The sequence below is a fragment of the Eriocheir sinensis genome, chromosome 24, assembly GCF_024679095.1.
Source record: "Eriocheir sinensis breed Jianghai 21 chromosome 24, ASM2467909v1, whole genome shotgun sequence".
NCBI lineage: Eukaryota > Metazoa > Arthropoda > Malacostraca > Decapoda > Varunidae > Eriocheir > Eriocheir sinensis.
The window spans coordinates 4,886,795-4,898,877 of record NC_066532.1 but is presented as its reverse complement, the minus strand read 5'-3'; the positions used below and the strand labels follow the sequence as shown (position 1 = coordinate 4,898,877).

At 37.8% G+C, this 12,083-nt stretch overlaps 1 long non-coding RNA gene across 1 annotated transcript in view; it reads left to right on the top strand.

Moving 5' to 3' along the window:
- Positions 1-3,578: 3,578 nt before the first annotated feature.
- The window catches only part of LOC127002800 (uncharacterized), a 325,738-nt gene continuing 317,233 nt past the window's right edge, over positions 3,579-12,083 (top strand). Inside the window, exon 1 of the long non-coding RNA XR_007756554.1 lies at positions 3,579-3,675. This is a non-coding gene — a long non-coding RNA (uncharacterized LOC127002800). The remainder of the gene's footprint in view (positions 3,676-12,083) is intronic.

Below are 12,083 nucleotides of genomic sequence, written 5' to 3'. Positions count from 1 at the left end.
TTGTTGTGTTTCTTTTTATAGCTCGGTTGTAATAGTAAATGTGGTATGAAATGTCAATCCGAAAGAACTGAAATACAAATGAAAGTAAGTAAATGATAACTGTGTGAATTACTGTGCTAAAAAAAAAAATAGATACAATCCTTAGTCCTTATACTGCCCAAGTCTGTCCTAGTCCTTAATGTACACGATGATATATTGATTTAGACCGAAATGAAGTGTTGTGCGATATTAATTACTGGGCCGAAAGGAATAATAAGATACTGTCCTGTGTGGGTTAATGTGTCACACGAAATAGCTACATTCCATAGTGAGTTAATGAACAAGGTGATACATTGATTTAGTCCGAAATAAAGTGTTGTAGAAAATGAATTACTGTGCTGAAGGAAATAGAGTAAATGTAAAGACGAAATAGTGAGTTAGTGTTTTGTTTACGTTAATTTGCTAAAAAGAAATAGTTAATGAGAATGAGTTAATGTACAAGATGATAGAATGATTTAGACCGAAATGAAGGTACGGTACAAAATTAAATATTGCGCTCAATGAGAGATGATGAGTTAGTGTTTTGTGTGAGAAAATGTGCAAAAAAAAAAAAAAGTCTAATATGAGTTACTATAGAACCTGACATGTTGATTTAGACCGAAATGAAGGTACGGTACAAAATTAACTAGCGTGCTGAGTGAGAGATAATGAGTTACTGTTTTGTGTGAGAAAATGTGTCAAAAAAATTGTCTAAAATGAGTTACTATAGAAGGTGACATGTTGATTTAGACCGAAATGAAGGTACGGTACAAAATTAATTAGTGTGCTGAATGAGAGATAATTAGTTACTGTTTTGTGAGAGAAAATGTGCTAAAAAAAAAACAGTCTAAAATGAGTCACTATAGAACCTGACATGTTGATTTAGACCGAAATGAAGGCACGGTACAAAATTAATTAGTGTGCTGAATGAGAGATAATTAATTACTGTTTTGTGAGAGAAAATGTGCTAAAAAAATAGTCTAAAATGAGTTACTATAGAACCTGACATGTTGATTTAGACCGAAATGAAGGTACGGTACAAAATTAATTAGCGTGCTGAATGAGAGATAATTAATTACTGTTTTGTGTGAGAAAATGTGCAAAAAAAAAAAAAAAAGTCTAATATGAGTTACTATAGAACCTGACATGTTGATTTAGACCGAAATGAAGGTACGGTACAAAATTAATTATTGCGCTGAATGAGAGATAATGAGTTACTGTTTGGTGTGAGAAAATGTGCTAAAAAAATAGTCTAAAATGAGTTACTATAGAACCTGACATGTTGATTAAGACCGAAATGAAGGCACGGTACAAAATTAATTAGCGTGCTGAGTGAGAGATAATGAGTTACTGTTTTGTGAGAGAAAATATGCTAAAAAAAAACAGTCTAAAATGAGTTACTATAGAACCTGACATGTTGATTTAGACCGAAATGAAGGTACGGTACAAAATTAATTAGCGTGCTGAATGAGAGATAATGAGTTACTGTTTTGTGAGAGAAAATGTGCTAAAAAAAAGTCTAAAATGAGTTACTATAGAAGGTGATATGTTTACTTAGACCGAAATGAAGGTACGGTACAAAATTAATTAGCGTGCTGAGTGAGAGATAATGAGTTACTGTTTTGTGAGAGAAAATGTGCTAAAAAAAAACAGTATAAAATGAGTTACTATAGAAGCTGACATGTTGACTTAGACCGAAATGAGGTGGTTTACAAAATATATTACTGCGCTGAATGAAATAATGCGTTGCCGTTCCAAATGAGTTACCTTACTAGAAATAAAGTACAGGTTGGCAAGAGAAAATATGAGGAAAAGCAAAGACTGTCCTAAGACTTATTAAACCGAAGGTGGTCGTACCCCTATGCACTAAAAACGTAATAATAATAAACCACAGTAATATGTTTTTTTAATGAACGTGACAAGTTATTTTAGAGGGAGAAAAGAGGTTAGAAGGAGGAGGAGGAAAAGAAGAAAAAGGAGAAGAAGAAGGAAAAGGGAGGAAAAGAAGGAGGAAAAGGGAGGAAAAGAAGAAAAAGGAGAAGGAAAAGGGAGGAAAAGAAGAAAGAGGAGAAGGAGGAAAAGGAGGAAAAGAAGAAAAAGGAGAAAAAGAAGGAAAAGGGAGGAAAAGAAGCAGAAACAGGGTAAAAATAAAAGGAGAAGGAGAAAAATTATAAGAAAAAGAAGGAGAAAAAGAAAAGCAGAAGAAGGAACAGAAGGAGGAGCAGTAGAAGAAGGGAAAGAAGAAGGAAAAGGAGGAAAAGAAGATAAAAAAGTAGAAAATGACTAGAAGGAGAAGGAAAAGAAGGAGGAAAAAGAGGAGAGAATGAGGAGAAAAAATAAACAAGAAGAAAAAGCGTAGAAGTAGGAGATGAAGAAAAGTAAGAGGAAGAGGAAATAACAATAAAAAGAAATAGACAGAAGAAAAGACAAACTATAATTATACTATATTTCAATACTGTACTATACTACTATACTCTACTTATAATTACTTAAACGATACTTACTCTTAATAAAAATCAATTAAACCAATAAGTGAGTTAAGGGAAAGATTCAGTCCCGGGCACACCTTAGACCAGCGACAGGTGTTCCCCAGGTGAGCGCGGGCAGGTGCAAGGGCGGCAGGTGAGGCGGGGCAGGTGAGGCACGAGCCGCCCACCGTTACCAACACCTGGACGAGGGCGGGGAGGGGCGGGGGGCGAGGGGCGAGGGGGGCGCACCTGTCACCTGTTAAATATACCTGTTTTTTTTTTTTTTTTTTTTTTGTATTCTTGGGATGAGTTTTCTTGGTGTCTTTTCTTCTCCTTCCGAACCTTCCTCTTCCTCCTCCTCTTTCTCCTCCTTCACCTCCACTTCCTCCTCCTCCTCCTCCTCCTCTTTTCCCACCCTTCTCCTCCTCCTCCTCTTTCCTCCGTTTCCACCTCGTCCTTATTCTCCACCTCCTTTTTCTCTACCTCTTTCTCCTTCTCCACCTCATTCACTTCTTACCTTCTTCTTCATCTTTTTCTTCTCTTCTTCTCTCATTTTCTTCACTTTTTCTTCGGCTTCTTTTACCTTTTCCATCTCTTTCCTCTCCTATTTTGATGTCTTTTACTCCTGTTTCCTCTTCTCCTTTTCCTTCTCCTCCGCTTCTCACTTTCCTCCTCCTCCTCTTCTTCTGTTTCCCATCCTCCTCCTTCTTCTTCTCCATTTCTACCTCCACTTCTTCTTCCTCCTCCTTCTTCGTCTTCACCTCATTCACCTCTTACTTTCTTCTCCATCTTTTTCTCTTCTTTTCTTCACTTCTTTTCGTCTTTGTCTTCTTTACTTTTTCCTTCTCTTTTTCCTCCTGCCCACTACATCTCTCTTAACTTTTTTCCTCGTCTTTCTAATTTTTTTTTCAGTATTTTTCGTCTGTTTTTGCACTCATCATTATTATTAATTCTTTCTTTAACATTGTATTTTCTCTCTTCGGTCGTCAATTGTTTAACTATTTTTTTTATTTTGCTATTGAATTTTACTGTTGTTTGAGTGAATTTCTCTTGTATTTTCAGCTTTCTCATCCTTATCTTTTTTTCTTTACGGCAGAGGAGGCAGTGAAGGGCGAAGAAAACAAAAGAAAACAAAGAAAACAAAACGGAACGAAAAATAAGAAAAAAGAAGCTCGACCCCAAATAGAAGGTATGTTATTATTATTATTATTATTATTATTATTATTATTATTATTATTATTATTATTATTATTATTATTATTACTACTACTACTGCTACTATTACCACTACTACTACTACTACTACTACTACTCCTACTACTACTACTACTACTTCCTCTATATTTCCAGTGTTTGTTCTTTCGTTCACCTTTTAATTCATCTTTCTCATACTCTTTTCTTTATCATACTTCTTTTTTGGGCACTTCTCGCTGATTTTCCTCCTCCTTGTCCTCCTCCTCCTCTTCCTCTCCTCCTCATCATCATCATCATTCCTCGTATCTCTTCTACTACATTCATTTCTACCATTTCTCGCATTATCATCACTTCTACTACCTCTACCTCACTACTTATTCATGGTTCTTCTTCTTCTTCTTCTTCAGCAATCCCTATCTATCCTTCCCATGACTAACCTTGCCATGCTCGCTCCCATATCACCTTCATCCTTGTCCTTCGTCGCTATGGCCTCAGTACGTCACGGGGCTTCTCAGCGGTTCTCCACGCGGCCCTGAGTAGCCAGTAATCGTCTTAGGCACCACCCGATACCTGCTCTGTTGACATTCCTGGTGGTTGAGAACGCGGGTCTTCCTCAAGGTGTGTTCCCGGCCGCTGGTTATACGCTAGACTGGTTGTTGTTGTTCTTCCCTTTGTTTTGTTCTGTGGGATGAGTTGAGGAGGGGGTGAGTTTTCGTGTGATGTCTTGATTTCTTTCTTTTTTCTTCTTTCTCCTCCCTCATTCTTCTTTTGGTTATTCGTTTCTTTCTTTTTCTGTCTCCTCCTTTTCTTCGTACTCTTTATTCCTTTTTTTTCTTGTTTTTCTTCGCCTCTTCCTCCTCCTACTTCTTCTTTTTCTTCTTCTTCCACTCCTTCTCTTTCCTCTCTTCTTCTCCTTCTCTTCTTCGTCTTTCTTGTTCCTCTTTTCCTTTCTCTTTGCCTCCTCCTCCTCCTCCTCCTCTTCCTTCTTCTTCTCTTTCCTCTTCTTTCTCCTTCTCTTTCTCTTCCTCCGTTTCCACTTCCTCCTTCTCCTCCTCCTTCTTCATCATCTTCACCTCATTCAATATTTCTTATCTTCTATCTTCCTATCTTCTTTTCTGTTTTTGTCTTTTTCCTCACTTATTTGTCTTCGTCATCATGCTTTCCTCCTCCTCCTCCTCCTCCTCCTCCTCCTGTTGCCGCGTCCCTGCTTTACAGCCTCACAACTTCAGATCACTATCCTTTCCTCCTTGTATTTATAGACGCAGCGGCTTTTCAATTGGGGGGGGGGGGTAATGATAATGCTAATAATAGTAGTAATAATGATAGTAATAATGATAATAATAGATTGGTTATATTAGGAAAATGAACTTTATATCCGTATGCAAGAGAGAGAGAAAGGAAGGAAGAAGGAGAAGAGGGAGTACAAAGGAAAAGAAAAGGAAAAGCAAACAGCAACAGAGGAACAGAGGAACAAAGGAAGGGAAGGGAAGGAAGGAAAAGGAGGAGGAGAAGGAAGGAGGGAGAATGGAGGGAAGGAACAATTCTTAGATGGGGCGTGGTAGGCAGTGCTCAACCTCTGACTTAGTGTAACATTTCTATACATCTCTCTTGATCAGCATCCTCATTGTTCTCTTTTTCTCTCTGCTGTCTGTTCATTCTATTTTTTTTGTTTTTTTTACAGTAGAGGAGACAGTGGAAGGGCGTAAAAATAAAAGAAAACAATAATGAAAAAAAAAAAGCCCGCTACTTACTGCTCCTAAATAGAGAAATCAATTTGCCTAAGTGAAGTCTTTTGAGAGTTGTTTCTTCTCGACTCACTTATCACCGTTCTATAAGTTATCTCTCTCTCTCTCTCTCTCTCTCTCTCTCTCTCTCTCTCTCTCTCTCTCTCTCTCTCTCTCTCTCTCTCTCTCTCTCTCTCTCTCTCTCTCTCTCTCTCTCTCTCTCTCTCTCTCTCTCTTTTAGTCTATTTATTTTTATTTTTGTTGTTGATTCGAATGTTTTTGATAAGCTTCTTTTCTCCTCCTTAATGGGTGTTTCTAATTCTTCCTTCCTCGTTTTTTTTTTTTCTTCGCCTCCTCCTTTTTCTTCTATCCCTTCCTCTCCTACTCCTTCTTCTTCTCTTTCTTATTCTATCTCCTACTCTTTCTCTTCCTCCGTTCCCACCTCCTCCACCACCTCCTCCTCCTCCTTCATCGTCTTCATCTCATTCTTCCCTTCTTTGTGTTTGTTATGGGCGTCAGTGAGTAGTTAGAAAAGACTGTGTTGAGATATGTCTTTTTTTTCTGATGATCCAAGTCTTTTTTTCTGATGATCCAAGTCTTTTTCTGATGATCCAAGTCTTTTTCTGATAATCCAAGTCTTTTTTTCTGATGATCCAAGTCTTTTTCTGATGATCCAAGTCTTTTTTCTGATGATCCAAGTCTTTTCTGATGATCCAAGTCTTTTTCTGATGATCCAAGTCTTTTTTCTGATGATCCAAGTCTTTTCTGATGATCCAAGTCTTTTTCTGATGATCCAAGTCTTTTCCTGATGATCCAAGTCTTTTTCTGATGATCCAAGTCTTTTTTCTGATGATATAAGTCTTTTTTCTGATGATCCAAATCTTTTTTCTGATGATCCAAGTCTTTTCTGATGATCCAAGTCTTTTTTCTGATGATCCAAGTCTTTTTCTGATGATCCAAGTCTTTTTTCTGATGATCCAAGTCTTTTTCTGATGATCCAAGTCTTTTTCTGATGATCCAAGTCTTTTCTGATGATCCAAGTTTTTTCTGATGATCCAAGTCTTTTTTCTGATGATCCAAGTCTTTTTCTGATGATCCAAGTCTTTTTCTGATGATCCAAGTCTTTTCTGATGATCCAAGTCTTTTCTGATGATCCAAGTCTTTTTCTGATGATCCAAGTCTTTTTCTGATGATCCAAGTCTTTCTGATGATCCAAGTCTTTTTCTGATGATCCAAGTCTTTTTCTGATGATCCAAGTCTTTTTCTGATGATCCAAGTCTTTTCTGATGATCCAAGTCTTTTTCTGATGATCCAAGTCTTTTCTGATGATCCAAGTCTTTTCTGATGATCCAAGTCTTTTTCTGATGATCCAAGTCTTTTTCTGATGATCCAAGTCTTTTTCTGATGATCCAAGTCTTTTTTCTGATGATCCAAGTCTTTTTTCTGATGATCCAAGTCTTTTTTCTGATGATCCAAGTCTTTTTCTGATGATCCAAGTCTTTTTCTGATGATCCAAGTCTTTTCTGATGATCCAAGTTTTTTCTGATGATCCAAGTCTTTTTCCTGATGATCCAAGTCTTTTCTGGTGATCGAAGTCTTTTCTGGTGATCCAAGTCTTTTTTTCTGATGATCCAAGTCTTTTTTCTGATGATCCAAGTCTTTTCTGGTGATCGAAGTCTTTTCTGATGATCCAAGTCTTTTTTTCTGATGATCCAAGTCTTTTTCTGATGATCCAATTCTTTCTGATGATTAAAGTCTTTTTTTCTGATGATCCAAGTCTTCTGGTGATCCAAGTCTTTTCTGATGATCCAAGTCTTTTTTCTGATGATCCAAGTCTTTTTCTGATGATCCAAGTCTTTTTTCTGATGATCCAAGTCTTTTTCTGATGATCCAAGTCTTTTCTGATGATCCAAGTCTTTTTTCTGATGATCCAAGTCTTTTTCTGATGATCCAAGTCTTTTCTGATGATCCAAGTCTTTTTCTGATGATCCAAGTCTTTTTTCTGATGATCCAAGTCTTTTCTGATGATCCAAGTCTTTTTCTGATGATCCAAGTCTTTTCTCTGATGATCCAAGTCTTTTCTGATGATCCAAGTCTTTTCTCTGATGATCCAAGTCTTTTCTGATGATCCAAGTCTTTTTTCTGGTGAGCCAAGTCTTTTTTTCTGATGATCCAAGTCTTTTCTGATGATCCAAGTCTTTTTTCTGGTGAGCCAAGTCTTTTTCTGGTGAGCCAAGTCTTTTTTCTGATGATCCAAGTCCTTTTTTCTAATGATCCAAGTTTTTTCCTGATGATCCAAGTCTTTTCTGATGATCCAAGTCTTTTTCTGATGATCCAAGTTATTTTTTGTTGATCCAAGTTATTTTTTGTTGATCCAAGTCTTTTTTATTGATTTGTCTCTTTTATCCAATTCTTTTTAATACTCTTTTTCTACCCATTGATCAGTGCTCGCAGCCCTCTCTTTGGTGTTTGTTATGGGCGTCAGGGAGTCGTTAGAATAGACCTTGAGATGACTGAATGAAATTATACTTAGAAGAAGACTCACTGCATGCCTTAAAAGATTCCAAAAGATCGGTTAATAATTCCTTTAGTGAAATGTAATCCTTTTGTGTGGTCATAAGCGGATTTTCTTCATCTTTTAGGCCTATTATATTGTGTCTTGGCCTAATTTTGATTCTCTTTGTAGGCTCAACAGTCTTAGTCTATTAAATTTTCTAGTAATTTTTTTTCCGCTAAGTTCCTTTTATTTCTGTGCAGCTCATTTTGCGCTGCATTATAAGTGTAAGTATTTTTTTTTTTTGTCTTAGCTTATTATTTGTCGTAAGTTTTTTTTATATTTTTTGGGTCTAACTTTTTATTATTTACGTGCATTTGTGTTAAGTTAAAAGTGTAAGGAGTGTTTTCATGTCTACGGCTTTCGTGTGTATTTGAAATGTCTCTTGTTTTCTAAGTATTATTGTTTTTTTTCTTCCTATTTTCTAAGTATTATTGTTTTTTCCTATTTTCTAAGTATTATTTTTTTCCATTTTCTAAGTATTATTGTTTTTTTCCTATTTTCTAAGTATTATTGTTTTCCTATTTCTAAGTATTATTGTTTTTTTCCAATTTTCGAAGTATTTTTTCCTATTTTCTAAGTATTATTTTTTTTCCTAGTTTCTAAGTATTATTGTTTTTTCCTATTTTCTAAGTATTATTTTTTCCTAGTTTCTAACTATTATTGTTTTTTCCTATTTTCTAAGTATTCTTTTTTTCCTATTTTCTAAGTATAATTGTTTTTTCCTATTTCATAAGTATATATATTTTTCTTTTTTTCGTTCATCTTTTCCGTGTTGTCTTGCTATGAAAATACCTTTGTTTTCCTCCCTTCCCCTGTGTATATATAAATATCTTTTGCTCTATCTTTGTGTATGTTCCAAAGTCGCGTTTCATATCCTCTTCCTCGTACAATCCGATGCTTCCACGAAACTAAACAAAAAATACTTCCATCCTTTTCTGTCTGGGAATAACTTATATATGGGGTTCATTGCTTCCAGTAAAAGAAAACGGCTTACATTATTTTTATGGGAATAGCCTATATTTCGGGTTCAATGCTTCTTTTGACCTTCCCAGTAATTGGTCGTACGTGGAGTCTTGCGTATTCAGGGATCTTCTTCAGGAATCTCTTTTTGCGTCAGTCTGTTTTAGTATTTGTTCCTGCTGTCTGTTTGGGAGTCTGCGTGGTCAGGGATCATCTTCACTTGCTCGGCTGCCATTCGTATGAGACGCAGAGAGTGGAGAGGACGAGACTTTCATGGGCATTACATATATAGTCTTGCAACATATATCGAAATCTCCGAAGAATGTTAAGCTGAGAGTGACGCAAAGGCAAAGTATGTATTCAATGCCCTAGATAGATAGATAGATAGATAGATAGATAGTTTATTGACCACGGTTCCTATCAGTTTGGTAATACGTATATACTAGAACTATATAATTAGTACCATGACCCGTGTTTAGGAATATGTTGTCACATCTAAAACACTCGCAAAGTCATTACAAACCGAGTACTACAAAACACGGAATACACCCATCGACGACAAAACAAACATACACACAAACTCATGAGCTGAAGATGCTATTTACGACTCCGCGTGGGTGTTGTTGCTGTGTCACCTGTTGATTGTTAATTGGTTATCCCCGCAGGTAAACTCACTGCTCCTCACCGGTTGCCTGTGCCACGCGCCGCGATGATGTCAATGCGTCCACGTTAGTACTGCGTCACCTTGTAGTTATTTGGATATCCTTGAAAGTCAACCTTCTGCCCTGCTCTGGTTTAAGGCAATGGACACTTTTTATTCCTATGGTTCACCAGTGACGCGTTTCCTTTTCCTTAGTCCTTCGTCAATTGGATTCCTATTCGCCATTTTAATCTCTGCTTCACACCGGTTAGAATAATGCCAGATTGCTGCGTCATTGCTATCCCCAATGACTAATACTCTTACTCTATTATCCTTTATATAACTGGCGTCCAATGCGAGTATTTTGCTTCACACGCTACCATTAAAAGATTGCCAGAGTGTATTTCAGCTTTCTCGGCAGTCGGTGTTTTATTCATATTTTATCAATACGTACATGGTGTTCTGCAATGTGTACTATGTAAGCTCTATATTGGTTTTCCTTGCCGGGAAGTTTATTCGTTTACACTTGCTCACCAGACTTGTTGCATCGCCACCTCGTCTTACTTTAATTTTGCCAATGGTGTTCCGGGGTCCTGTTCTCACCCCTCTACATTTATTCCTTTTTTCCGTGTGCACTCTGACTTAAATGCTCACCAGACTGTTGCTTCATTGTTCTTGCCTCATCGTCGTGGTCAGCGTCTTATTTCTATTTTGACAACTCGCACGTTGGGGTCTCCTGGCTGACCCCGTTACCCCTCTATAGATAAATGGCCTCCCATGCAGGTGAGCTTGCTTCATCGTACCTGTTTTGAGACTTGCTCCATCGGTGTTTCTTCATCATGGCGCCAGCTGCTTATTTATATTTGACAACACTTCTCTGCCTTGCAACAGTACCCCACACGTGTGCTTGTCAGGGCGTACTGGCGATCGTGTTATACATTCAGTATTTCCTTCAAGACCCATTGCGCAAACCTCTGAGTGTACCACGAATTGTTTACCTCCCGACTGGTGTGTACGGACAAGTTATCCTTTTGTGGAAAAGTGGCGGTCCAATAAGTGTTTCCCTGTGACCTGGACCTCGAGATGGCCCGCACCTTGAGGAACCCTGGTTTGAGGTGCGGTGTTGGTGCGCCGAGGCAGACTACACCAGTAAATATCAGCTTATCAAGGGGCAGGGACCTAGTGAGAGCTCGCCACCCGAACTTCAAGGAGACCCGTACCTAGAACCCTACTTTGAGGCTGTCCTTGGCGCGACGAGGCAGACTACACCAGTAAATACCAAATAACCAAGGGGCGTATATGTATGGGGACACCGACCGGCCACGTGGAAGCCTCCAAGCCTGACCAAGATTACAAGTACGGAGTGGACTCGACGTGCGGCGCTGAGCTGTTGGGAAACGGAGAAGACGAGCACGAAGTTCAAGATTGCGACACTTGTAGAGGCTTTGCATTGCTTAGACTAGAGTATATGACAGGGAAAGGAATGTAGAAGTAATATATGCTCGGACATCTTTAGGAAACAGCTTAAGACCAGTGCAAGGTTCATGACTGCGACACGAGGATTAGATTTGCATTGCTTAGAGATAGAGAAAGATATATAACGAAGGAAAGGAATGTTAAAATGATATCTGCACAGACATCCTGATTCCAAGACGACTCCGAGACTTAAGGAAACAGCCTAACGACGTGCGATCAAGAAACATGATAAAGGAAAGGAATATAAAAATGTTATCTGCACGTACATCTTGGTTACAACACGACTTCGAGACGTACGCCAACCTCTTAATACGTGCGAGAGATAATTAAGTGTGACAGGTGTATGGTTGCAATAGACAAGAGCGAAGGATTATTAAGTGGAGTGTGTGTAGTCATGAGGTCTCGATTTCAACACGAAGATGAGAAGTACCCAGAGGCATTAGGAAACACCGTAGAAGAGATAGAGGTTGCAATAGAGTGTGCAATTTAGTGTGACACGTGAGTGGTTGCAATAGACAAGAGCGAAGGATTATTAAGTGGAGTGTGCGTAGTCATGAGTCCTCGATTTCAACACGAAGATAAGAAGTACCCAGAGACATTAGGAAACAGCATAGGAGACGAGTGGAAAAAAAACACTAGATTGCAAAATAGAGATAGATGTTGCAATAGAGATAGATAGAGACGGAGATACGAAATAGAGGTGAAAAAGAAATATTAGTAAGGAAAACAAAAATAAAGATGAAAAATGAATATGAGGAAGGAAACGAGTGAAGACAACTTGATTACAAAACAGAGATAGAAATTGCAATAGAGATTTATAGAGATGGACATAGATGGAAACACGAATAGAGATGAAAAGAAATATTAGTAAGGAAAACAAGAAGAGAGATAAAAGGAATATTAGGAAGGAAACGAGTGAAGACAACTAGATTACAAAACAGAGATAGAACTTTCAATAGAGATTTATAGGAATGAACATAGATGGAAACACGAATAGAGATGAAAAGGAATATTAGTAAAGAAATCAAGAATAGAGTTAAAAAGGA